Consider the following 25,081-nt stretch of genomic DNA (forward strand, 5'->3'; position numbering starts at 1 on the left):
TCCTTTTTTCATTAATTTCATGAATGTGTGAACTGAATATATGCAGGTAACCAAGAAAGCCAAAATCCATAGCTGAAGTGTAAAGAGTAGATTTATTCTATCGCCACGCTAGGAAAAGGGGACATATACAGTCCTAAGCTTATTCCATCTTAACAGGAGCAAAAAGAACACATGCCAAGCCCGTTCCCCGGCCATAACATACCACAGGGCCCATCAAAGACACATTTCTTCACAAGGCTGTGCTTTTGCAATCTCCGAGCTTCTTATCTCTCTTCCCTCTCACCAGGAGGCCTAAGGTCTGTGCAAAATGCATTTTAGGACTTTTTTACAACATCCTCTTCTGCAGAAATTCCACTTCTCAAAGCAGACAGAAACAACCCAAAGCAATCACAATATGTGAAATTTCTCCCACCAAATATTAGCATATTTCAGCTGCAAGGTCATGTTTGAGTGAAAATATAGTTTTTCTTGGTTTTTTATTCCTTGCCAAATCTTCTGCTTTTAACCCCTTCCACCCCCCCCCCCAGTGAGGTTCCTGTCAATACATGCTTTCCTCCTCCTTGTAGCCCTTCAATGAATGCAGAGATCTGAGAGACCTTTCCAGCAAAGACTCAGGCAAAGAAGCCATTTTATCCCTCAATATCAGTATCAGCGTTTGCTGGTATTAAATCCCCCTCCCTGTTCTGAAGCAGCCCTGCACAGCACAAACAATGCACAGAAATTCCCTGTCTCTTGCTGGCCTTGCTGTTACCCAGTTTCTTCATGGCTCCTGTTTGTAACCTGTCCTGTGACATCGCAGCCCTGCTTCCTCACATGTCCCTTGGGCCCCAAGCCCAAGGCCAGGAGCATTGCGGCTGGGAACGGCCCCTGTGCCGTGGTGCCCACAGCAGCCTTGGGGCTCTGTGCCCCATGGCCTCCCTGCTGGGCAGCCTCTGCCAGCTCCTGCACAGCCCATGGCACCTGTGGGCCTGCACAGACAGCCCTGCCCCGGGCTCTGCCGGCCTCTGGGCCAGCAGAGAGGCCGGCCAGGGCTGGCCATGGCCAGGAACAGGCCCTGAGCCCCGCAGGAGGATGGAGCTGGGCCGCAGCCAAACTCAGCCCAGGGCAAAGCTGGGCTCAGCAGCCAGGGCTGCCAAGGGCTGGGGACAGAGGCTGGCAGTGACAAATGTCCTGGGACCCCTCCCTGCTCTGTCCATGCCCCTAAGGGCACAGAGCAGCCTCCTCTCTGGGGCATTTGCCTGTTTGCAATGCCTTGCACAGGCGCTGGCCCTGCCCCACAAGGCCTGGGCTGAGTCCTGCCCCTGCACACTCAGCCAGGCTGAGATGGATGCTGATGGTTTCTGGGGCAGGCTCTCTGAGCCCAGCCCAGCTCCCTGCAAGCTCTGCCAGCTGCCCTGAGCTCTGGGCAGCACCAAGGGCCTCTCCCCAGCCCAGCCCAGCCGGCTCTGGCCCCACAGCTCTGCTCAGGCCAGGCTGCTCTGGCCACTGGCCCCACGGCCTCAGCCCCTGCCAAGGGCACAGCAGCAGCTGCAGCTCACACAGGACTCAGCCCCAGCCATGGGGGAAGGTGCTGGGCCAAGGCCAAAGGAGGCTCCCTGAGTGCCCTGCTCCCCTCTCCAGGAGATCCTGAGAGCTCTGCAGCCCCTGCTGCCATCCCATCTGCCCATGCCAGCACAAGAGCCCCAGCCTCATGGCCCTCAAAAGCTGCTCCTGCTCCAGGCCCAGGGCGCGTTCCAGCCCACAGCTGAATAACTGTGTTACATGTTGGGCACAAAGGGTGACAGTGACAGGTGAAATCAAGCTGGCACCAGTCACTAGTGGGGTTCCACAGGGATCCATCATCAGCCCAGTTCTCTTCAACATCTTCATAAATGACTTGGAGGCAGGACTCAAATGAATACTAAGAAAGTTTGCCAACAATACTAAATTGGAAGGAGCTATGAACTCCTGCACAGGCAGAGAGGCCCTGAAAAAAGCCTCGACAAATCAGAGATGCGGGCAATCACCAACAGTGTGAAGTTTAACACGGGCGAGTGCAAGATTCTGCACCTGAGATGGTGCCCCTGGTTGTGTGTATGGACTGGGGAATAAGATACTGGAGAGCAGCTGTGGGGAGGGACCTGGAGGTCCTGGTCAATGTCCACTTGGATCTAAATCAGCAGTGCCTGGCAGCCAGGAGGGCCATCCATGTCCTGGCGTCATCAGGCCCAGCATCGTCAGCCTGGCTGGGGAGGGGTTTGTCCTCTGCTTTGCACGGGGCAGCCTCCTTGAGTCCTGGGGGCAGTTTTGGGCACGAAAACATAAAAAAGACATTTAGCCACTGGAGAGCATCCAAAGGAGGCCACAAGGATGGGAAAGGTCTGGAGTGGAAGCTTTATGAGGAGCCATTGAGGTCACTTTATCTGTTCAGCTGGAGGAGACTGAGGGCAGACCTCACTGAGCTCTTCAGCATCCTCCCAAGGGGCAGCAGAGGAGCAGGTACCAACCTCTCCACTCTTGTGATCAGTGGCAGGACTCAAGGAAACAGCTGGAGCTGAGTCAGGGAGGTTTAGGTGAGGTATCAGGAAAAGGTTTTTACCCCAGCTGGTCAGGCACTGAAGAAGCTGCCCAGGGAAGTGGTCACAATTCCAAACCTGTCTCAGTTCAAGGAGCATTTGGACAATGTTGTCAGCCTATGGTGGGATTGTTGGAGTGTTCTGTGCAAGTCCCAGAGAAAGACTGGTGATCCTGATGGGTCCCTTCCAACTCAGCCTACTCTGTGATTCTAGGAACTCCCTGCTCTGCCCCAAGACTTGTGCTCAGCCCCCCTGTCTCACCCACTGGAGAAGAACACCTGCACCCACAGGAACAAAACCCACCAAAAGTCTGGTTTACACAAGAGGCTGCACCAGGTGAACTACAAAAGGGAGCAGATCAGGCCCCCTCGCTCTTTTTTCTCTGTTTTCCCTGCCTCTCTTTATTCTCCCTCTCTCCTCTCTCTTTCTGTTTTTTTTCTGCCCAGCTCTAGCCCATCCACATGGCAGCACCAACACAGGATTGAAGCACTGGAAATATTCTTTGCTTCCTTCCCTGGCTGTGCCTGGGCAAAGCACACCTCTCCCATTCTCCACACGAACTGTGGTGGGACTGGGGACATTGTGGAGTTGTGCTGCTCCACACACTTGTAAGCCAGTGCCTTGGAGGAGTTTGTGGTGGGAGGAGAGAACTCATGGAACTGCTGGGAACAACAAAACGTAAGATGTGTCCGGGTCTTTGTTTAGCTTGATGCAAATTTATAACAAACATCACTCCCCTACCAGTGGATCATGACAGGGGTCCTGGGGCTCCCCCTTTCCATGCTCCCCGCCACCTCCAGGCTGCTGGGAGTCCCCCCTCTATAGACTCACCATTTCAGAATTCCAGGGCTCCCTGGGCTGCTGGGGGCCCCAAGACTTCCTCCACTCTGAGCTGTTAGTGCTTCTGAAGGTCTCACTGTGAGAGACTGGAATGTTCTGGGTTAATGGCTCAAACAATTGGCCATTTGTAAAAGCAGGGGGGCTTTGTTGATTATGTCCAAGGGAACAGCCCAGATGCAGAGGGTGTGAGCCCCAGCGGATGACCACAACAAATCAAACTTGGTTTAGCAAGAAGCTGGGCTTTGAGCCAAATAAGGGAAGAATCCTATAATAAGCTGATCCAGCAAGGTGGGACAGTGCTTTTGAGCAGGGCAATTTTATCCTTAACACAACTGGCTCAATTGTAAAAACTCCCCCCTCCCCAAGGGACATACTGGGACATTCAGACATACTGGAACATTCAGACAGAGGGCTGAAGGTTTTCATCCCTTCTGATGGGGCAGACTCATTTCTGGAGCCTTCCACCGGAGCACTGCATATGATCTAGTGTTGCAATAAATCCACAGTGTTGTAACAAATCCACAGTGTTTCAACAGACTGTGCAAACTCCCCCTTCCAGGGGAAGAACATAGACCTTCCTGCAAAACCCCAAGCATATATTAACCCACTGAAGTCTGTGTTTCATGGGCCTCACCCAGCCCCAGCAAATCAGCACAGTGACCATCACTTCAACCGACATCAAAATCGCAACAGTCAAGTCCCATGTCTGGATCCACAGATAGTTATACCTTTCTACTCTTAACCTTTCTTTCTCTTTCTTTCTTTTCCTTATATGTTTTCTTACATGTTATTTTTATGCTTTTATATTGTTGCATTTCTGTAGATAATCATAACCAAAATGGTTGCCTACCTCCTTTCCACTACATCCAAACTGGGGAGTTCTCAAAAAAAATGTGCATAAAGATAGATAGATAGATAGATAGATAGATAGACAGATAGACAGACAGATAGATACCACTATAAATCTTCAGAGGTTGGTCATAACCCACCCCTCTCCAGGATCCCCACTCTCTAGGCCCCTGGGGGTCCCCTGTCTCCAGGGTTCCCTTTTCAGCATCCCGGGGATCCAAGGGCTCCCACCTCTCCAGGCTCCTTCCTTCTCTCTCAGGGCTACAAGGCGATACCCCTCTCCAGACTCCTGGGGGTGCCCCCTCTCCATGCTTTCCCCTTTCAGGCTCCTCCCTCCTTTCTAGGCTCCCAGGGGTTTCCCCTCTCCAGGTTCCCAATTTCAGGGTCCCGGCGGGACTCCCCCCTTTTCAGGATCCCTCCTCACCGGGCCCCCTCCTCTCCATTCTTCATCCGCTTCCAGGCTGCTATGGGTCCTCAAGCTTCGGTATGGCCCCTCTCCACTGTCCCCATTCTGGGGGTCCCAGTGCTCCCACACCCCATCCGGCTCTCCCGGGAGAGTCCCCAGCACGTGTCATACCTCCCGCCGGCCGCCATCGGCAGCTCTGGGCTGGCAGCGGAGGCAGCAGGGCCGGACCCGGCAAGGCGCAGCCCCAGCAGGCGGGGTAATCCCCCGCCCACGGCCGGCAGGCGCCCCTGGGACCATCCTCACAAAAAAACACCTCCTGGAGACTCCGCAGAATCCTCCCAGGGGGCGTTTGCTTTGGTATCCTGCAAGGACGAAACATTCCCCCATCCCCCGAAAAAAAAACAAGAGACCTGCCCCAAGATATTCGGGGTGAACTTGAAATATCTTCGCCCCCCCGAAAAATAAAATAGTCCCAGGGACACTCCCCTCCCTCTCAAGATATTTGGGGCGAGCTGCCCCTCCCCAGTCACCTGCGGGATGAAGGTGTGCAGGCAATGCTCCCGCGAGGGGAGCGGCTGCGGATACACTCAGCGCTGTCCCCGTGAGCTTCATTCCTTTCCGCTTCCTCTTCCTCGTCCTCTGTACTCCCACCTCCTTCTCCTCTTACCTCCGCCCTCATCCCGCTCCTTCTTCGTCCTTCCTCTTCCATTCCTTCTCCTCCTCCTCCTCCCACAACCAGCGCCCACCCTTCCCCCCAAAACCCCTTGTGTCCCGCAGGAGGAGCAGGGATGGAGCTGGGGCAGGTCTGGATGGGCAGCGCTGAGCTCTTGGCTGCTCCCACCTGCTGTGGCAGAACACGGAAAGGGGAAAAGCAGAGGAAAACAGAAAATTTGTGAATGGAGATAAAATTTTGGGGTTTATGGTCTCCCTAGTCGGGGACTTCCACTCCTTTGTGCTCATCTCAGGAGCCTGGAGATCTTGGAGGGGGAATGCAGAGATGGATGGGGGATCCCAAGGGATTTTGGAGGCAGAATGAGAGGCTGTGTGAGCCCCTTCCTGGGGCTCAGCAGAGTCTAGCTGGAAAGCCTCAGGTGCTCCTGGGGCCCTGGGCTTAAGGTTTGTCACCACCTTCTACTTCAGGTGATAGTTCTGGCAGGACCTTGACTCCTTATGCCTCTTCCTGCAGCCAGAGAACTTTTAGAGACCTCCTCCAGATGGATCTTAGAGGTGTTCCAGGAACTTCGGGCTCACAGTGAAGCCCTTCCCATAGTTTTGGCATCCAGAGGGTCTACCCAGTATGGATCAACTGGTGCTTGATGAGGTTGGAGCTTCTTCCAAAGCTTTTCCTGCAGTCCTGGACTATGTAGGATTTGGTGGTGGGTTGACCCTGGCTTGATACTGGGTGCCATCAAAACTACTCTGTCCTTGCTCTCCACATCTGGACACAGGAGAGAAAATATAAGGAAAGGCCCAAGACTTAAAATAAGGACCAGAAGAGATCCCTCACTGACCGCAGTTACGGTCAAAATAGACAGCCTGGAACTAGGAACTGAATTTGTTACAAACCAAATCAGAGCAGGATAATGAGAAATAAAATAAATCCTAAAAACACCATCCTCCTTCCTGGGCTCTCCCTCCTCCCTCCAGCAGTGCAGGGAGATGGGAATGGGGGTCATGGTCAGTTCATCACACCTTGCTCCTGCTGCTGTTTAGGGAAAGAAGTCTGAGTCCTTCCCCAGCATGGATCGCCCACAGAGCCTCAAGTCCTTCTAGCAAAGCTGTCCCAGCATGGGCTCTTCTCTCTGCAGGTTTGAAGGTCCTTGCAAGGTGTCTGCTCCAGCATGGTCTTCCCAAGTCATCACATCCTTTTCAAAGCATCCAGCATGGCCTTCCCATGGGTTCACAGCCCTCTTTTGGGCATCCAATCTCAACCCAAGGGAATCTCTGTTCTAGCACCTGGAGCACCTCCTGACTCTCCTTCTCCACTGACCTTGGTGTCTGCAGAGCTGTTCCTCTCACATACTCTCATTTTGCTCTTTTCTGCACCCAATTCCATTTGTACAAGAGGGTGGGTTGTTTGTTTGTTTTTTTCCTTCTTAAATATATTATCACTACCATCTCTGATGGGGTCAGCCTTGGCCAGCAGCAGGTCCATCATGGAGCTGGCTGGCATTGTCTCTACCAGATGTGGGAGAAGATTCTGGCAGCTTCTCACATTAGCCATTCCTGTAGCCCCCTGCCTCCACTACCAAAAGCTGACCATGAAAACCCAATACAATTCCCTTGTTTCCATTATGCCCTGCAGTGTCACAATGTCCCCTGGGCACCAGGAAACCCTGCAGGGTCATGAACACACCTGATGCAGCTGCAGTACAGCTGCAGGTTGAACTCTGGGGGGAGTCTAGAGAGACAAGAGGCCATGAACTGTTGACTCAGCACAATAAAGGGCTCAGGGGCCTGTGATGCAGCCCAGGGAGGGACATTGAGAGAGCCCACTTCCCAAAATTGAGTAAGCTGGGGGATTGCTCCCACACAAAAGGACCCAGGACAGAAAGCTGTTGCTGGTCTTTCCCTCCCCTGGGTGGCCATCACCTGCACAGCAACAATGGGCCCAGATCTTGTACTTCCCAAGGAAAGGCACTGACATTCCCTTCAGGAGCCCACCAGCAGAACTTGGTGCCACCAGGTTTCCATCTGTGCAAAAAGCAGAGCCTGCAGTAACTACAGATACCCCTCTCCACTTGTCTGTCTCTCTTGCCATCCTGGTGCATCTTCCCATCCTTCTTTTGTTCCCAGGATCCCATTTTCTGGCTCTTTCTCTACCTCCTTCTCTCCTACCTCCTGCTTTTCTCTTGTCTCTTTTCTTTCTGTCTTGCTGGACAAATGGGGCAGGCCAGGTGGGACCTGTGACATGAGAGGTGACCTGACCAATAGTTCCCAAAGAGAAAGCAAGGACCTTCCAGGGTTCTTTCATTAGTGCCTGTGTTGGGTTTGTGTGACCAGGTTTTGGTGGCAGGGGGGCTACAGGAGTGGCTTTTGTAAGAAGCTGCCAGAAGCTTCCCTGTGTCCAGCAGAACCAACACCACCAGGCGCCAGGACAGTCACACCACTGCCAAGGGTCGGTCAAACAGAGATGGCAGTGACACCCCAGGGATAATGGATTCAAGAAGGGAAAAGTTCTTGTGCCGATGGAATTGGATCCAGAGAAGAGCAGAATGGGAACACGTGAAAGGAACAGCTCTGCAGACACCCAGGGCAGTGCAGAAGGAGGGGCAGGAGCTGCTCCACGTGCCGAAGCTGAGATTCTCCTGCAGCCGCTGGAGGAGCCTACGCTGGAACAAGGGGATGCCCAAAAAGAAGGATGTGAGCCCATGGGAAGCCCGTGCTGGAGCAGCCTCCATGCAGGGCCCTGTGGATCCCTGGGCAGAGGAGCCCACACTGGAGCAGCTTTGCTGGAAGGACCTGAGGCCCTGTGAGGACCCATGCTGGGGCAGGGGAAGGACTCCCAAATTTCTTTCCTTGGGAGCAGGAGGAGGAACAAGGTGCGACGAACTGACCATGACACCCATTCCCATCTTCCTGTGCTGCTGGAGGGAGGAGGGAGAGCCTAGGAAGGAGGGAGGAGTCGGGGAAGGTGTTTATAGAATCCATTTTACTTTTCATTATCCTGCTGTTATTTTGACAGGTAATTAATTCAATTCCTATCCCCATCGGTATGTGTTGTCTGTGAGTGTCGTCCCTGGCGCGGCCGGCGATGCTGAGCCTGATGCAGCCCGCACACGGACGGCCCTCCCGGCTGCGAGGGCACCGCTGACTCAGGTCCACACGGGCATCGATCAGCATCCCCAGGCCCCTTGCCGCAGCTGCTCTCCAGCCTCTGCTTTCCCAGTGTATACACACAGGCAGGGTGCCTGGAAGAGGAAGAGGAAGAGGAGAAGAAGGAGCGAACAAGGAGAAGCAGGGGGAGGACGCATGAAAGACGACGAGGAGTAAGGATTCTTTAGAAAAAGAAGTAGAGGGACGAGGAGGAGGAGGCGGAGGAGGGGGAGGAGGGGGAGGAGGAGGCGGGAAAGAGGAAGGGAAGAGGGGCAGGAGCAGGGGCAGGAAAAGGAGGAGCCACAAGCGCCCCGCTCGTAGTAGCTGCAGCCCCCCAGCCCTGGGAGCGTCGGTGCTCCCCTCCGCATCCCGCAGGTGACGGGGGAGCGGGAGCTCGCCCCAAATATCACGCGGGGTTCCTGGTGGAGTTTTCTGGGAGGGGGATCTTGGGATCTACCGGGAATCCAAAGCTGACCCGGAAATGCCCCTTAGGAGGATAGTGGAGGGTCCCCGGGCGGTGGGTTTTTTTGGGGTGGTCCCGGCGGCGGCTGGCCGCAGAGCCCCGGGGGGATGCCGGGGGGATGCCGGGTCCCCGGAGCCGCGGAGGGCGGGCTGGTTTTCCTGGTCAGGGCCCGCCGCCTCCATTGTTAGCCCGCCCTCGTGGCGATCGCCCGCTCCTGGGAGGGGGTGGGACACCGGCTTTGGGGCCCTTCGAAAGAGCCGAGCTGTGGGGGGGAGCCCCGGAGAGAGGCGATACTGCAGCTGGGGGATCCCCAGCCGCCTGGAGGGGGCTCGGGCACGGAGAGGGAGAAACGTGGAGAGGGGGTACGCTCGGGAGCCAGAGAGGGGGGACGGCCGGCAGCCAGGGGAGAGGGATAGGTTGGAGAGGGCTCCCCCAGGGAACGCCAAAGTGGGAAACCCAGGGTGGGGGGGAACTCTGGAACGCCCAGCATCTTCAAGCAGATAGTAGTGAGAGGAGAAAACACCCACAGGACTTCCAAAATCCGCGGTATCCCTAAGCAGGGGGGCCACGAAGGAGGTGGAGAGGGCATGACACACTGAACCCCCAGCAGCCCAGAGAAGAGCGACCACCAGAGCCTCAAAGTGGGGAGACCTCTGGGATTCTCGGGACCCCTGGCATCCCGGAATGAGGATCCCCTATACACAGAGGAACCCCAGAAGCCTGGAGAAGGGGGACCATTGAAACACCAAAGTGGAGAGACCAGAGAGGGGGATCTCCTGGGAGATTTTTCTCTGCCAGAATCTTGATCTTGTGAAGTTTTGGGGGGGTGAATCGTGGTATTTTTATTGTTTTTTGGGCTAAATCTTGGCTGTTTGTAGTTTTTTCTGGCTGAATTTTCTATTTTAGAGGGTTTTTTGGCTGAATCTTGGGGTTTTAGGGGCTGTGTCTTAGTGTTTTGGGGGTTTTTATAGAGAAAAGATGCCCAGTGACTTCTAGAGATGGATTTGGCAGCAGGAATCTCCAATCCAGCACACTCACATCTTGTTTATTCTGCCAAAACCAGGATTTATCATTCCCTAACTTTGGCCAGATGGAGGAGGAGACTGAGAGGAAGAGGAAGATGGTCTGGGACACCCAGGCAGGTGAGGAGGAAATCACTGCCCCTTCCCCCCACTCTTCTGCCTCATCTCCCAGCCCAGCATTGCCCCTGGCTGCTGGACAACCCCAGCTGTCCTGCTGGGTATGAATTTGGGGGGATGTCCTTCCCCTTCCCTCTGCTACAGAGGCAGATCTCCTTCCTCCCCTTCTTTCTTCCTTCTCCCTTCTCTGTTCTCCTTGTTTCTCCCTCCCTTTTCTTCTGCTTTTTCCTTCCTCTCCTGTTCCTTCTTCCTTCTTTTCCTTGTTCCTTCTCTTTCCTGTCTCTCCTTCCTCCTTTTTCTTCATGCTCCTTCCTCTTACTTCCTTTTCCTCATTCCCTCCTCTCCTTTCTCCTTCTTCCCCTTCTTTGTTCCTTCTTCTCCTTCCTCCTCCTTTTTCATTCCTCCCCTTCTTCCTTCTGCCTTTCTCACTTCCTTCCTCTCCCTGTTCCTGCTCCTTCTTCCTTCCTATCTCTCTTCAATCCCTCCTCTCCTTGTTCCTTTGACTCACTCATTCCTTTTTCTTCTGTCTCCTTCTTCCTTCCTCTCCTTTCCCTTCCTCTCCTTCTTCCCTCCTCCCCCAGGGAATGACCTGCACACAGAGACCAGGGAAGACAAATCCCCATGTCAGAACCTTGTGGAAGAGTCTGTTTTAAACAGCTCCACGGCACAGGAAGTCAGCAAGGAGGAAAAGCCCCAGAGATCCCCCATGAGGCACAGCTTCAAACCCAGCCCAGGGAGCTCTGAGGAGGAAAGACCCACCCTGTGCCAGGAAGACAGCCAGAGCTCAGAGCTGGTGATCCACGAGCAGCTTCATGGCAGGGAGAAGCCCTACAAGTGCTTGGAGTGTGGGAAGAGCTTCAGCTGGAGCTCTCACCTGATCCGCCACCAGAAGATCCACACTGGGGAACGGCCCTACGAGTGTGGGGAGTGTGGGAAGAGCTTCAGCCAGAGCTCTGACCTGGTGGTCCACCAGCGCCTTCACACAGGGGAACGCCCCTACAAGTGCTTGGAATGTGGGAAGAGCTTCAGCAAGAGGTCCAGCCTCACATACCACCAGCGCTTCCACACTGGGGAACGGCCACATATTTGCTTGGACTGTGGGAAGGGCTTTATCCAGAGCTCCCACCTCATCAGCCACCGCCGGCTGCACACCGGGGAACGGCCATATAACTGCTTGGAATGTGGGAAGAGCTTCAACCGCAGCTTCAGCCTTGTCATCCACCAGCGTGTCCACACCGGGGAGCGGCCCTATGAGTGTCCTGAGTGTGGGAAGAGGTTTCAGACCAGCTCCGATCTCCTCATGCATCGGCGGATGCACACAGAGGAGAGGCCCTTCCACTGCACTGATTGTAGGAAGGGCTTCATCCGTAGCTCTGACCTAGTCAAGCACTGGCGCATCCACACTGGGGAGAGGCCCTACAGGTGCTTGAAGTGTGGGAAGAGCTTCACCCAGAGTTCTGCTTTGTCCTCACACCAACGGACCCACTGGTAAGAGAAGCCCAACAAGTGCTCCAACTGTGGGAAAAGCATTGGACAATCCATGTTGGGCAGAGGCCTGGTGACCTGTGTTCCTGGTGATCCACATTGGAAGACACCTGGCTTGTGGTTTCCACATCCTCCTGGTTCCCCATAGGCACCTGAATGAACACAGGGACAAGAACATCCATTGGGACATAGACTGATGTTGGAAATTCATTGGGAAGAGCGGATTTGTTGACCTTAGACCCCAGAAAATCTCATCTGCTACATCTAGTCATTTCTTCTTCTGGTATCAAGCAACACTGGATGATCTTTAGGGTAATTTCCAACCTAAATAATTCCATTATTCTAATTCTCTCTGGCCCATGGTTATCTTGCACAGCCAAATGGTGATGGACTGGGGCAAAGACCAAAATTTTGAACACAATGTGGTAGAGACCCCTCTAAAAAAGGCTCTTCCACCCACCCAAGCCAACTCCATGGACACTCACAGATGCTGACATGTAAATCTTTTTCTTTTGGCCTTGATTTTTTTTTGTTCCTGTTTATCCATTAAAAACACCCAAGGTTGGGGTAAAAAAAAAATTGAATAAAACCTCTGAACTGCCACCATTTTACTGAGATTTTGGGGTTCTAGGGAATGTTTGGAGAAATGTTGGAGTTTTTCCATTGCTTTGCAGTCCAAATCCAAGAGGGATCAATCTGTTACATCCAAATTACTCAATCCCAAAATGGCTAAATCCCAACCTAAAATAGCTCAGTTCCACCCCTTAAGGGCATGGTTCCACCTCAAAATGGCTCAATTCCACCCCAAAAATTATGTGATTCCACAGAACCCTCAAAACCCCCAGGATGGGTGGGATGGGGTGTGATGGGGATTGGGAGAGGTGGGATGTGAATTGGGAGGGTTGGGATGGGGTTTGGGGTGGAGTGGGATTTGGATTGGGAGAAGTGGGATGGAGTTTGGAAGAAAGGAATGGGGTTTGGGAGGAGTGGGATGGGATGGAGGAAATAGGGCTTGGAAAGGGGATCTTCATATCTAGGAGTGGTGGGATTGGGAGTGGCGGGATGCAGGTTAGGGGCTGGAATACATTTTGGGAGGGGTGAGAAGGGATCTGGAATAAGAGCAAAAGATAGGGGATGTTAAGGATGGGGGGGACCATGTCCCTGAGGGTGTTTCAGGGTATCCCCCAAATCTGTGGAGGTTTTGGGGTATCTGCCATTCCTGAAGAGATTCTGTGATATTCCCCATTTCTGAGGGGATTTTTGGGCACCCACCTTCCTAAGTGAGTTTTTGGGGTACCCAGAATCCTGAGTGGGGGGTGGTGGGAGAGGGGAGAGACAGCGGCTCTGGCACTTGGAAAAGTGAGCTGTACAGGGAGCCCATTTTGGGGAGGACCCTGTTGCTTTCTGCTAGGTTTGAGGTGTTATGAACGGCTTTTGGGAATATACTGCTCATTTTCGGCGGCTGAGGTGACTCCCTGCTATTCTTGGGGGCTGCGGTGATGCCCCCTCATTATGGGAGGATGAGATGACCCCATTTCAGAGAGGATCTTGCTGTTTTCTGCCAATTTTCAGGGTTATAAATGGCTTGTGGAGCCCCCTTGCCCTCATTTTGGGAGGTTGGGGTGACCCCATGGTTCCTCCAATGGCTGAGGGGTTATGACTGGCTTGTGAGGGTCCCCCGATTGCAGGGCATCCCCCCCTGGAGCAGAGTGTGTCCCCTTGATGCAGCCCCAGCCGATGAGGACTCCCCCGTGTCCAGGCGGACCCTGCAGCCCCCCTCGGCCCCAGCGACCCCCGCCAGGGGAATTTGGGGAGGGGGGAGATGGGGGCGCCCAGGCCGGATCCGTCCCCGCAGAGCCCGGCCCTGCCCAGGCATGGCCGATGGCCCGTGCTGGTCTGGTGCTCCTGGGGCCACTTTGGGGACCCCCCCACTGTGGGATCGCACGGCTGGGGCCCTACTGGGAGCACTGGGAGCACCCCTGGCTGCGGGCACAGAGAGCTCGGGTGAACGGGGCAGGGTGTGGAATGGGGGGAAGCAGGGAGGGGAACGATGGGAAGCAGTGAGGCCATGTCCTAGGATGAGGTCATGATGCTTGTATCCCCAATCGTGTGTTCTGTTAATGCTGGATATTATGTACTGTGCCTTCAAGACTGGCTCTGAAGAGCAAGGTTTGTTCTGGTTTGTTATCAGCCTGCTCCCCCACGGCTGGCAGGACACAGAGACAGGGCAGTACATAGTGTGGCTTTTGCTTTTTTGGCTTTGCTTTTTGCTTTTGCTTTGCTCTTGCTTCTGCTGTGCTCCTGCTTTGCTTTTGCTTTTTGCTTCTGCTTGTTAGTTAGCTTAGCTAAGCAGTCCAGATTTTTTCCCTGGACTGTGTTTCCTTTCCCTTTTTGGAACCACTCAAACCTGCTCCGGACTGGGACCTGGGAAACACCAAGAGTTTGCACCTTGTGGCTGCAGCAGCTATCCCCAGCGCCAGAGGGAGCGACCACTCCCAGGAAAGACTTTCTGAATTTGTCATCCTTTTCAGATCGGTGAAAGTGTTGTCATCTGCTATTGTTCATTTTGTGTGCTGGGGGTGTTTTGCCTGTTAAATAAACAGGTTCTTTCCACTTCTCTCCGAGGAATCCTTCCCGAAACGGTGGGGGGAAGGGGCCGTGTGGGTTTCCTTTCTGAGGGGCCCCCTTTGGAGGTTTTCTCCCAGATTTACCCTAATCCAGGACAGGTCAGGATAGGAAAAGGGTGGGGTAGGACCTCCCCACATCCAGAGCAGGGTACGGTGGGCTGGGGATCTGAGTGCAGTGAGAAAGAGGTGGAAAGTTTGGTCTGGGACCCATAAACGGAGTGGGAGAGATATGGAATCTACAGAACTCAGTGAAAGGGGTACATCAACCCCCTAAATTTAGTGCGAGGTAGGTGGCAGCCCCGAACCAAGTTCTGGGGAAACTTGGAGACTAGAGGTTGATGTATGATGAGAAGGGAGTGTGAAAGGGCGGAGAAGAGGATCTTTTGACTTCCAAACTGAGTGTGAAGGGGCTGAGTTCCCAATACCGAGCGGGAGGGGGGGGAACACCCTGAAACTAAGCTGTAGGGGGAGCTGGGGATTGAAGGGACCATGTGAAATGAATGGGAGAATGAGGAAAATTGGGGGTGGGACAGTGGGCAGGGACATCCCGTGGGTATACTCTGCCTGAATGGGGTCAAACAATTCAAACAATGCCCTGTTTGCAAACATGCCAGCGGTAAATGAAGGCGGTTTGCACTGGTTTTGGCGTTGAATGACAGTGATATAAGATACAGGAGATCTGTTAAAATAGCAGGATAAAGGAACAACCAAGTGATAACTTCTCCAAAGCTGCTGAGCTGGCACAGCAGCCTGGGCACATCTGACTGACAGTGCAGGGCTTCAGACTGTAACAGCCCGATCCCAAATTTTTACTACAGAGTCTCCTGACATATCCAGTTCGTAGGGGGAGAGGGATGTGGAGATTCTTCTGTGGAATAAGGATATCCCTCAAGGACCGGAGCTCCCAGTGCTGTGCAAGGTGGGGACATGAACACCCCCCCGCTGTGTGTGGGGGAGGGGCTGATAAGAAGAAAATGTCACTGAAAACAGGAATTAATCTCTTTAACCATGTAATTTCACTATTAGAAAGCAGCTTTATTTCAGTGCTAGGTGTGTGCAGGGTATGACTCCCCCTATCACACACACTCAGTTCTCATATTTGTTTGTATTTATATAACTAATACATATTAATACATTTCCCAAACTCATACATATATGCTAAACATTCCCCTCAAATTCTTTTACATATTTAAATCACTTCTTGGAACTCCTTTACATTAGAGTTGGCATCATTTAAGGGTCTCTGGTGGTCACCTGGGGAACATCCCATTCCTCAAATTATCCCTGTTCATCACAGGCCTCAAAAAAACAGCAGCTTCTTGAATGCATCCCAGCTCTGCATATGTATCATCAGGTCTCTGCACAATGTGGGTCACTGTGGATCGTCCAGTGTGTGTCTTCCAATGGGTGAAGAAGCTGGAGCAATAAACAAAGCTCTTCCCCCCTCCTCCCTGCTGGGGCACTCACAAGGGCTTCCTTTACTGATGGGTGCAGTGTGAGATCCAGGCAGAGCTGCAGAAGTTTCTCCCATACTCCCAACACTCACCCAGCTGTGGATGTCTTGGTGGGTGATGAGACTGGAGCTATAGCTGAAGCTCTTCCTACAGCTGGTACAGCAGAAAGGCCTCTACTCTGTGTGCATCCCCTGATGCCTGATGAGATTTCAGCTATTCTGAAACCTCTCCCCACACTCAGGACACTCGTAAGGCTGTTCCCCAGTATGGATCTTCTGGTGGCGGATCAGGTAGTAGATGATGCTAAGGCTCTTCCCACATTCCTGACACTTGTAGGGCCATTCCCCAGTGTGCAGGCACTGGTGAGTGATGAAGCTGGAGACATCAGTGAAACTCTTCCCACATTCCTCACACTGGTATGGTGGTTCTCTTGTGTGGATCCTCTGGTGTGAATCCTCTTGCTCAAGCAAGAGCTCCACCTAAAGCTCTTCCTGCATTCCCCACAGGTGTAGGGCTGTTCCCAAGTGTGCAGATGTTGGTGGGTGATAAAGCTGGAACTCCAGCTGAAGCTCTTCCAACATTCCAAGCGCTTGTTATGGCTTCTCCCCAGTGTGCAGGTGCTGGTGGGTGATGAGCTCGGAGTTTCAACTCAAGCTCTTCCTGTAGTCATGGCACTTGCAGGGCTTCCCTTACTGGTGGGTCTGCTGGTGTCTTGTCAAGGCAAAGTTCTGGCTGAATCTTTTCCTATGTTTGGGACACTCGTAGGGCCTCTCCCTGGTATGTGTCCCCTGATGCCTGATGAGATGTGAGCTATTCCAAAATCTCTTGCCATAGTCAGGATACTCATAAGTTCTCTCCTCCATGTGTGTTTGCTGATGCCTGATGAGAATTTAGCTGCTCGAAACTTCTTCCCACACCCAGGACACTCATAAGGCTTCTTCCCACTGTGGACGTGGCAGTGGATGACAAAGCTCTTTCTGCAGTCAGGGCACTCCAAGGGCCATTCCGCTGTATGCAGGCACTGGTGGGTGAGGAGGACGGAGCTCTGGCTGAAAGTCTTCCCACATTGCCCACATTTGTGGGCACATTCCCCAGTGTGCAGCTGCTGATGGGAGGCAAAGATGGAGACATCACTGAAGGTCTTCCCACATTCCCGACACTCATAGGGCCGTTCCCCAGTGTGGATCACCTGGTGGTGGGTCAGGTGGCAGCTCCAGCTGAAGCTCTTCCCACACTCCAGGCACTTGTAGGGCTTCTGTCTATCATGAAGCCGCTGCTGGACCCCCAGATCAGAGCTCTGGCTGAAGCTCTGGCCACCTTCCTGGCACAGGGAAGGTCTTTCCTCCTCAGAGCTCCTGGGCTGGGTTTGCAGCCCCTCCTCATGGGGGATCTCCATCCCTGTTGGATTCCTGAGCCATGAAGCTGCTCAAAACAGCCTCTTCCACAAGGTTCTACTGGGGGAATTTGTCCCCTTTGATCACCATCCACAGCTAATTGTCTGGGGAAGGAAGGAAGAAGGAGAGGAAAGAACAAAGAGAAGGAAGAAAGAGAGCATTAAAAAAGGGGAAAAAAAAAGAAAAAGAAAAATGAGAGAAATTAGCAAGGAGGCAAGGAGAAGGAGGAAGTAGAACAAAGAGAGGAAGGAACATGTAAAAAAAGTGGTGAGAAGTAGGAGAGGAAGAAGGAAAAGAAGAAAAAAATAGGAGGAGGAGAAAAAGGAACAAAAAGAAAGAAACTTGAATAACAGGAGAAAGAAGAGAAGGGAAAGAGAGGAAGGAGAGGAAGGAGAGGAAGGAGAGGAAGGAAGGAAGGAAGGAAGGAAGGAAGGAAGGAAGGAAGGAAGGAAGGAAGGAAGGAAGGAAGGAAGGAAGGAAGGAAGGAAGGAAGGAAGGAAGGAAGGAAGGAAGGAAGGAAGGAAGGAAGGAAGGAAGGAAGGAAGGAAGGAAGGAAGGAAGGAAGGAAGGAAGGAAGGAAGGAAGGAAGGAAGGAAGGAAGGAAGGAAGGAAGGCTGGCTCCCTGGCTGTGGGAGGGAAGGGGTGATGGTGGAAAAGCGGGAGAAGCGTTGGAATAAGAGGGCGTGGAACCGCATTCTGAGGTAGATGCGGGGTTGGTCACTCCTAAACTGTGGTGAGGGGTAGCTGGAGTTTGGAGGGACGACAGGAATGAGTGGGAGAGGGGGGATAAGAGGAGGTGGGACAGCGGGAAAGAAGTTCCTATGGGATCCCCGGCTGTCTTCCATCACTTGAGCCTCGGAGCTGTTCCTTCGGGCTTGGGAGGAGGGAGGCAGATCCACACTGGGGCGGGGAGGGAGTCCCCACGCTTCCGGTCAATCCTGTGGAGGTGATTGGGGGGGGTTGGGGGGTTACCCCATTCCGTAGCCAGTGCTGTTGTGGGGTTAGGGTTAGCTTAGGGTGGCCGTGGTACAGAGGGGGAGAAAGGGTGGCCATGGAGGAGGAGCAGGAGCAAGACCAGGAGGAGCAGGAAGAGGAGGGATGAAAATGGAGGAGAAGGGGGTCCACCACTCGCTGTACCGCCCACAGCATTCTGCAGGTGAGCCCACCCTAAACATCTCGGGGCATTCCCTACGTGAAATAAATGGGCAGGAGGTCTTTCTCCTTTTTAATGCCTTTATTAAAAAGAATCAGCTCAGGCAGGGAGAAATCGACAGGTCGCGCCCACGCCGCCGCTGCTGCCAGGAGTGGCACGGAGCAGGAGGGTGATGCAGCTTTGTCCGCTGGTCTGCAGGCAGAGCTGGGGATTCCGTCCTCACGGGAGATTAGCAGATTCCACCTTTTCGGTCCAACATCCTGGGTCATTTCTCTAGTCAACATTTTTTCAGGTTAGGGTGAGAAGCAAAAAGGATCCAAGCAGGCACTGGACCACGCTCCCATCCTTAGACATCACTTAGGTCCCCTAGTTCTATGTTGGCTCGTTATTTTTAGGGGTTTTCCTGGAAAACTGCAAAATTTGGTGCAATGCATTTCTCATCTGCATACTAGCTCTGATGCCACTCCCATTCTCCTCGTACCTGCAGGGTCCCTGGCAAGCATCAGGGGGACAATGGTTAATCACCAACCATTAACAGGTAACCGAAGAAGAACTCTTAACAATGAAGCTCACTTAACAGCAACTGGTCTAACTTGTTTTTAACTCTGCAACCTTAAAAAAAATAGATAACTTTTTATTCATAACACTACAGGTGGGGTTTTTTTGGGGGTGTCCCGGTGGCGGCTGCGGCAGAGCAGTGGTGGTGGTGGGCGGGGGGATGCGGGGTCCCGGAGCCGTACGGCGATCGCCAAGTGCCGGCAGCGGGGGCGAGCCGAGGGGGAAAACCCCGAGATCCTGAAATGAGGACACGGAGGAGGCAGAATCCCCGGCAGTCTGGAGCGGAGAGGGGAGAACAGAGGGGGCAACGGAGGAGCCATAACCTGTCAGCCTGGAGAGGGGGGAGCCTGGAGATGGGTGTGTGGAAAAACCACGCTGTGAAGAGCCAGTGCTCACAAATGTGAAAAATGTGTATTTTATGATTGGCTTTTCACAAGTATTAAAATAAATATTGTATTATGCTAGAAAGTTATGCTATATTAATTTTCTTAAGTAGCGTATTAAATATAGTTTTAGGTTATAACATAATGTTAAAATAGAAACTATGCTATGCAAGATGTTTAAGAAAGGACTCGCACCAGATAGAAGCCACAAGACACCTAAACCTTTCAGAGAAAGGGAATTTATTGCTACCTTTTCAGCAGAAAACTAACTTCTTCCCACCTCGCTCAGACAGGAAGATGGCATGAGGATTAAGAGGAAGAAGTTGACAGTGACCAGACAGAATCCTGTGTTTGAATGGAATTTATGCATCATGTATGAGATGTATGAATATGCAACAGGCAATTGTTTTTAAGGGTTAATCCTCTGTTAACGGGGGTCCTTTTTCGGGCTTGTGTTGCCCAGAAAAAGGTACCCAGACGTCCGTATCTCTTTGTTTTTATTGTCTCATATTGTCCTAATCTCAAATGTTCAAATTTTATTATTCTAATTATATTACTATTTTTATAACTATTTTATTACTATTAAACTTTTAAAATTTCAAAAACAAGTGATTGGCGTTTTTCACACAAAGACAGAGGAGCCCTGCAACCTTATCGAACAAAGGGAGAGAGTCCACTAGGACACACCGCTGTGGGGACTCTCCTCATAAAAGGATGCAACCTCATTTTATCCTGAAATTTTGGCTGCGTATTGCCCTCTTTGTTTCCCCATTTCTTGAGGTACAGCCACCTGAACCACCTACTGCATATTCCCCTAAAGCTCAGAAGTTCAAACTGTCTGGGTTCTGCTACAAAGTCATATTGTTCATGACATGTTCAACATGTTCATGAAGACCTTCACACACCTTCTTTCAGAACCTGATTGGTTCTTCCAGACCTAGTCTTTTGTGAAGACATTAAGACCCATTTCTCTTATCAGAGGAACCCCTGGGACCCCAGACATCTCTAAACAACACCCAAGAAGAGGGGAAGCCCAGAACCCATAGGACCCCCAGCAGCCCAGTGAAGGGGCACCTCCAGAACCCCAGAAAGAGGCAACTAGAAAGGGAGAACTCCTGTGAGGGTTTTTGACACTGAGTCTTCATGTTTCTGAGGCTTTTAGATAATACAAGATGACCATATAGATATATATGAGATGGATTGGGGTAGGAGGAACCCCAACCTAATGAGCTCATACCTTGATTTTTTTTTCACCCAAAACAGAATTTGTCATTCCCAAGCCTTGGTTGTATGGAGAAGACTGTGGGGAAGATACTCCAGGATACCCAGGCAGGTGAGGAGGAAGTCACTGCCCCTTTCCCCTCTCTCCTGCTCCATCTCCCAGCCCAGCATGGCCCCCAGCTGCAGGACAACCCTGCTGCCAATGCCATCCTGCAGGCACAGGATCTCCTTCCCCTTCCCTCTGGCATGGAAGCAAATCTCCTTCCTCCCCCAGGCACTGAGCTGTGGATGGAACCCAAGAGAACAAGTTCCCGTGGCAGAACCTTATGAAAAACGCCATTTTTAGTGGCTCCACAGCACATGAAAGTCAACAGGGAGGAAAAGCCATGGAGATCCCCCACAAGGAGGGCCTGCAAACCCAGCCCATGGTGCTCTGAGGAGGAAAGACCCCCCATGTGTTGGGAAGGCAGCTGAGCTCTGACCTGGTGGTTGACCAGCAGCTTCACGATGGGGAGAAACCCTACCAGGGCTTCTTGGAATGTGGGAAGAGCTTCAGCAACAGCTCCAACCTCCTCACCCACCATTGGGTGCACATGGGGAATTGGCCCTATGAGTGTGAGGAATGTGGGAAGAGCTTCAGCCAGAACTCCAGCCTGAACTGCCACCAGAAGATCCATGTGGGGAACAGCCCTTAAAAGTGTTTGGAATGTGGGAAGAGCTTTATCCAGAGCTTCAGCCTGATGTGCCACCAGAAGATCCACACTGGGAACGGCCCTACCCGTACTTGGAATGCAGAAAGAGATTCAGCCTCCGCTTCCATCTGATCTACCGCCAGAAGGTCCACACTAGGGAATGGCCTTACATATGCTTGGAATGCAGGAAGAGCTTCAGGTGAAGTGTCTGCCTGGTCTGCCACCAGAGCATCCACACTGGGGAACAGCCCTACATGTGCAGGGAATGTGGAAAGAGGTTTAGTGACTGTTCCAACCTGATCTGCCACCAGAGCATCCACACCAGGAGGAGGCTCTAAGAGTGTCCCAAGTGTGGGAGGTGTTATGAATAGAAAGCTATCTATTTTTTTTTTTTTGGTTGCAGAGTTAAAAACAAGTCAGACCAGTTGTTGTAAGTTAGTTTCACTGCCAAAGAAAAGTTCTTCAGTTACCTGTTAATGGCCGGTGATTAACCATTGTTCCCCTGATGCTGGCCGCTTGCCAGGGAGGGACACAGGACAGACCCTCCAAGTACAAGGAAAATAGCAGTGACATCAGAGCCAGCATGCAGATGAGAAATGCATTGGGCCCCGAATTTTTACAGTTTTTCCCAGGAAAACCCCTCAAATTACGAGCCAACAAGTGACCTAAGTGACGTCTAAGGATGGGAGCGTAGTCCCGTACCTGCTTGGATCCTTTTTGCGTCTCACCCTAACCTGAAAAGATGTTGATTAAAGAGATGCCCCGAGGTGTTAGACAAAAAAGTCAGGAATCTGCTACTCTCCCATGAGGACGGAATCCCCAGCTCTGCCTGCAGACCAGCGGACAAAGCTGCATCACCCTCCTCCTCCATGACACGCCCAGGAGCAGTGGCGGCGTGGGCGCGACCTGTCGATTTCTCCCCGCCTGAGCTGATTCTTCTTAATAAAGGCATTAAAAAGGAGAAAGACCTCCTGCCCATTTATTTCAGGAGGTGCTTCTCCTGCAGCTCTGCCTTGATCCAACACCAACAGTCCCACAGGTGAGGGAAGTCCTGCGAGGGCCCTGCCTGCAGGAAGAGCTTTGTTCACTGCTCCAAGTTCACCCATTAGAGAACCTACATTGTGTTATCTATGGTGACCATGTTTGGACTTGAATCAGCCTGGTGTTTCAAGTTGGTCACACACATGGTAATCCAGCACTGGCAGAGACCAAGATTTTGGAGACAATTTTGTGGGAACCCCTCCAAAAAAGGCTCTTTCACCCACCCAACCCAATCCGACCCCATGGATACTCAAACAATGCTGACACGTAACTTCTTTAATTTTGGCCTTGATTTTCTTGTGATCTATCCTTTAAAAGCACCCAAAACTGGGTAAAAATAAAGAACCTCATCAAAGATGTGTAAAACCCCACCATTTTAAAGGGACTGGGGGGGAATTTGTAGTCTGGGGGGATTTGGGGTTTTTGAGGGAATTTACAGGAGTTTCCTCCATTACTCTGCACCCCAAAAGGTGAGGGGTTCTATCCATCATCTCAAAACCACTCAATGCCACTGAAAGTGTCTGCATCCCAGCCCAAAATGGCTCAATCACACCTCAAAATGACTCAATACCACCCCAAAAATATTCAATACCACAGCACTCCACACCCCGGAGGGGAAGGAAGAGGATAGGGAGGGGTGGGATATGAATTGAGAGGGGTGGGATATGGACTGGGGCAGATGGGATAGGGATTGGGAGGGGTGAGATGGGATTTGGGAGAAGTGGCATGTGAATTGGGAGGGGTGGGATGGGGATTAGGAGGGGTCAGATGGGGTCTGAAATGAGACAGCTGAAGGCTGAGGAGGAAGGGGCCAGGGGGACGCCGTTCCTGAAGGGGTTGCAGGGTATCCCCCAGTTCTGCAGGGGGTGGCTGATGACTCACCAGCTGCCAGGCAGACCCACAGCACCCAACATTCCTCATGTGGATCCCAGCTGAACCCCCCCTCACCTTCAGCACCCCCCAGGAGGGGAATTTGATGAGGGGGAAGATGGAGGGCATCCAGCCTGCCCCCCCCTGCACTGTCCTGGCGGTGGTAGCTGCAGTGGGGGCTGAGTGTGGGCAGGAGCAGCCAAGAGCCCAGCACTGCCCCAGCCCGACCTGCCCCAGCTTCATCCCTGCCCCTCCTGTGGGTGCTGTGGGTTTGGGAGGCACAGGAGACCAAGAGTGGGTGCTGGTCCCGGGGAGAAGAGGAGAAGGGATGGAGGAGGAGGAGAAGGAGGGAGAGAGGAAGGGAAGATTACCTGGCTAAAGCACGCCAAGAAAAAGGAAACAAAAATCAAAAATCAATCAATCCAAACTGAAATAAACCCAAAACTTTTTATGTACCTCAGGAGGTTCTGGGGGAGGAAGGGATGAGGGAAAACAGAAAAGGGTAAGGATAAAAAGGAATATGAAAGACCCCACTGTTGAGTCACAAGGGTCAGAGTAGACACCTGTGCAGAACTGAGCCTGGATTTCAACAGTTTATGCTTAAAGCCCCAATAGCACTTAACTTAAACTTAACTGAAACTTAATCAGTAACTTCACATACAATTTATTACACCACAACAGGAACATACCCACAGGCCCAACTGGCTTACATACCTTAAGTACTTCCGACTCCAGGAGAGCGGCATTCCCAGGACATTTGCTATGGCATATTCAGTGTCACACACATATGGACAGAAGGCGTCTGTACGAGGTCCCTGTGGGGAATTCCCCTGGAATCCAGTGGAATTCTCCTTTCAGTTGCCTTTGCATCTTCCCACCAGGTGCAGGGCAGAGCCTGGAGGAGTTGAGGGGCTCAGCCCAGGACCCGTCATCATTTGGGGATGCCCCAAGTGCAGCAAACAGGAGAGTTCACAGCTGCTGTTGCAGCTGCTGCGGCCCAGGAGAGTTCCAAGGGTCTCACTCAGGGCTGCTGTTTATAGGGCTCAAGGGAGGGGCTTTAGTCACAGACATTTTCCATCCTAGCCCCAGCTCAGGTTGGTGACTTTCTGGGAAAGGTTGAGACCAAAAATATGATCCCATTTGGGATGTTATTCAGGCATTAAAAAAAAAAAAAAAAAAAAAAAAGTTTCCAAGGTTGTTGGAGCTTGTTGAGCAGCACCAGTTCCTGGAACAGACACAGACAATGTTGGTGAGAAACTCAAGAGACTCAAGAGGAGCTAAGCCCAGGGGCTGCTTGTCAAGGCCAAGGCCTAAACAAGTATTTCTCAGATCATGGTGTGGCTTGACAGGAGGGGGGCTGGGGTAGAGATTTTCCCGAGTGTGTCCACTGATGTTTCATGAGATCTGAGATGTTCTGAACCCTCTTCCCACATTCCTCACACTTGTAAGGCTATTCCCCGTGTGCCGGTGCTGGTAGGTGATGAATGCAGATGGAAGAAGAGAATTTCCAGAGCCCGGAGCTGGGTGAGAGGTAGACGAGAATCAGCATAGGATGATGCAGAGCGGCTTCCAGTGGAGTGCCCGAGCTGTTCCTGCCCAGCTCCACTCTGGAATGCCGTCCTAGAAGTGGCACTCTGCCTTTCCCGTCCGCTGGAACACCCCTTTGTGGGCAGGGACACAGGTCATGGTGTGCCCCCCGCCACAGCACTTCCAGCACCCCACAGCCGACTGGAAGCTCAGGAGGCCATACCGGATCCCCGTTTCCCACTCCCCTCTGCCCCATGAGCCCCCCAGTGAGGATCCGCTTCCCCCAGGGCCGCAGGGAACCCCTCCAGGGATTACGTACGGCAGATAGGAAGGGACCCCCTTCGGGAACCATTTTCGCTGCGCCACCTCCCTTCATCTTCCCTCTCCCACTTCTTTCCCCCCAAATCCCAGCTCCCCCCATCTCGGTTCGGGACTGACCCACCTCCTCCACCATCTTCTCCCTTCCTCCCCCGTCCCGTCCCGTCCCGTCCCACCCGCAGCCGGGCGCAGGGAGCGGACAGGGGGGAGCTGAGGCAGCGCGAGGGGAGAGGAAGAGGAGGAGCAGGAGCCGGAAAAGGAGGAGAAGCAGGAAGACGACGAGGAAGAGG

At 52.6% G+C, this 25,081-nt stretch overlaps 2 long non-coding RNA genes and 1 pseudogene across 3 annotated transcripts; 2 read left to right on the forward strand and 1 right to left on the reverse strand.

Moving 5' to 3' along the window:
* Nucleotides 1-73: 73 nt before the first annotated feature.
* Nucleotides 74-25,035, reverse strand: LOC135286412 (uncharacterized). 2 transcript variants are annotated; one of them, XR_010350734.1, is made up of 3 exons: nucleotides 24,916-25,035; nucleotides 23,661-24,171; nucleotides 74-6,088 (listed from the first exon to the last, which is right to left on the reverse strand). It is a non-coding gene; the product is annotated as an uncharacterized LOC135286412 (long non-coding RNA). The 2 variants fall into 2 exon arrangements; XR_010350733.1 differs by lacking the exon at nucleotides 74-6,088 and adding an exon at nucleotides 16,603-16,739.
* Nucleotides 8,921-12,156, forward strand: LOC135286385 (zinc finger protein 239-like; annotated as a pseudogene).
* Nucleotides 18,672-20,696, forward strand: LOC135286417 (uncharacterized). Its single transcript, XR_010350739.1, has 3 exons — nucleotides 18,672-18,719; nucleotides 20,386-20,455; nucleotides 20,618-20,696. It is a non-coding gene; the product is annotated as an uncharacterized LOC135286417 (long non-coding RNA).
* Nucleotides 25,036-25,081: the final 46 nt, after the last annotated feature.

This window comes from Passer domesticus, chromosome 26 (assembly GCF_036417665.1).
Source record: "Passer domesticus isolate bPasDom1 chromosome 26, bPasDom1.hap1, whole genome shotgun sequence".
NCBI lineage: Eukaryota > Metazoa > Chordata > Aves > Passeriformes > Passeridae > Passer > Passer domesticus.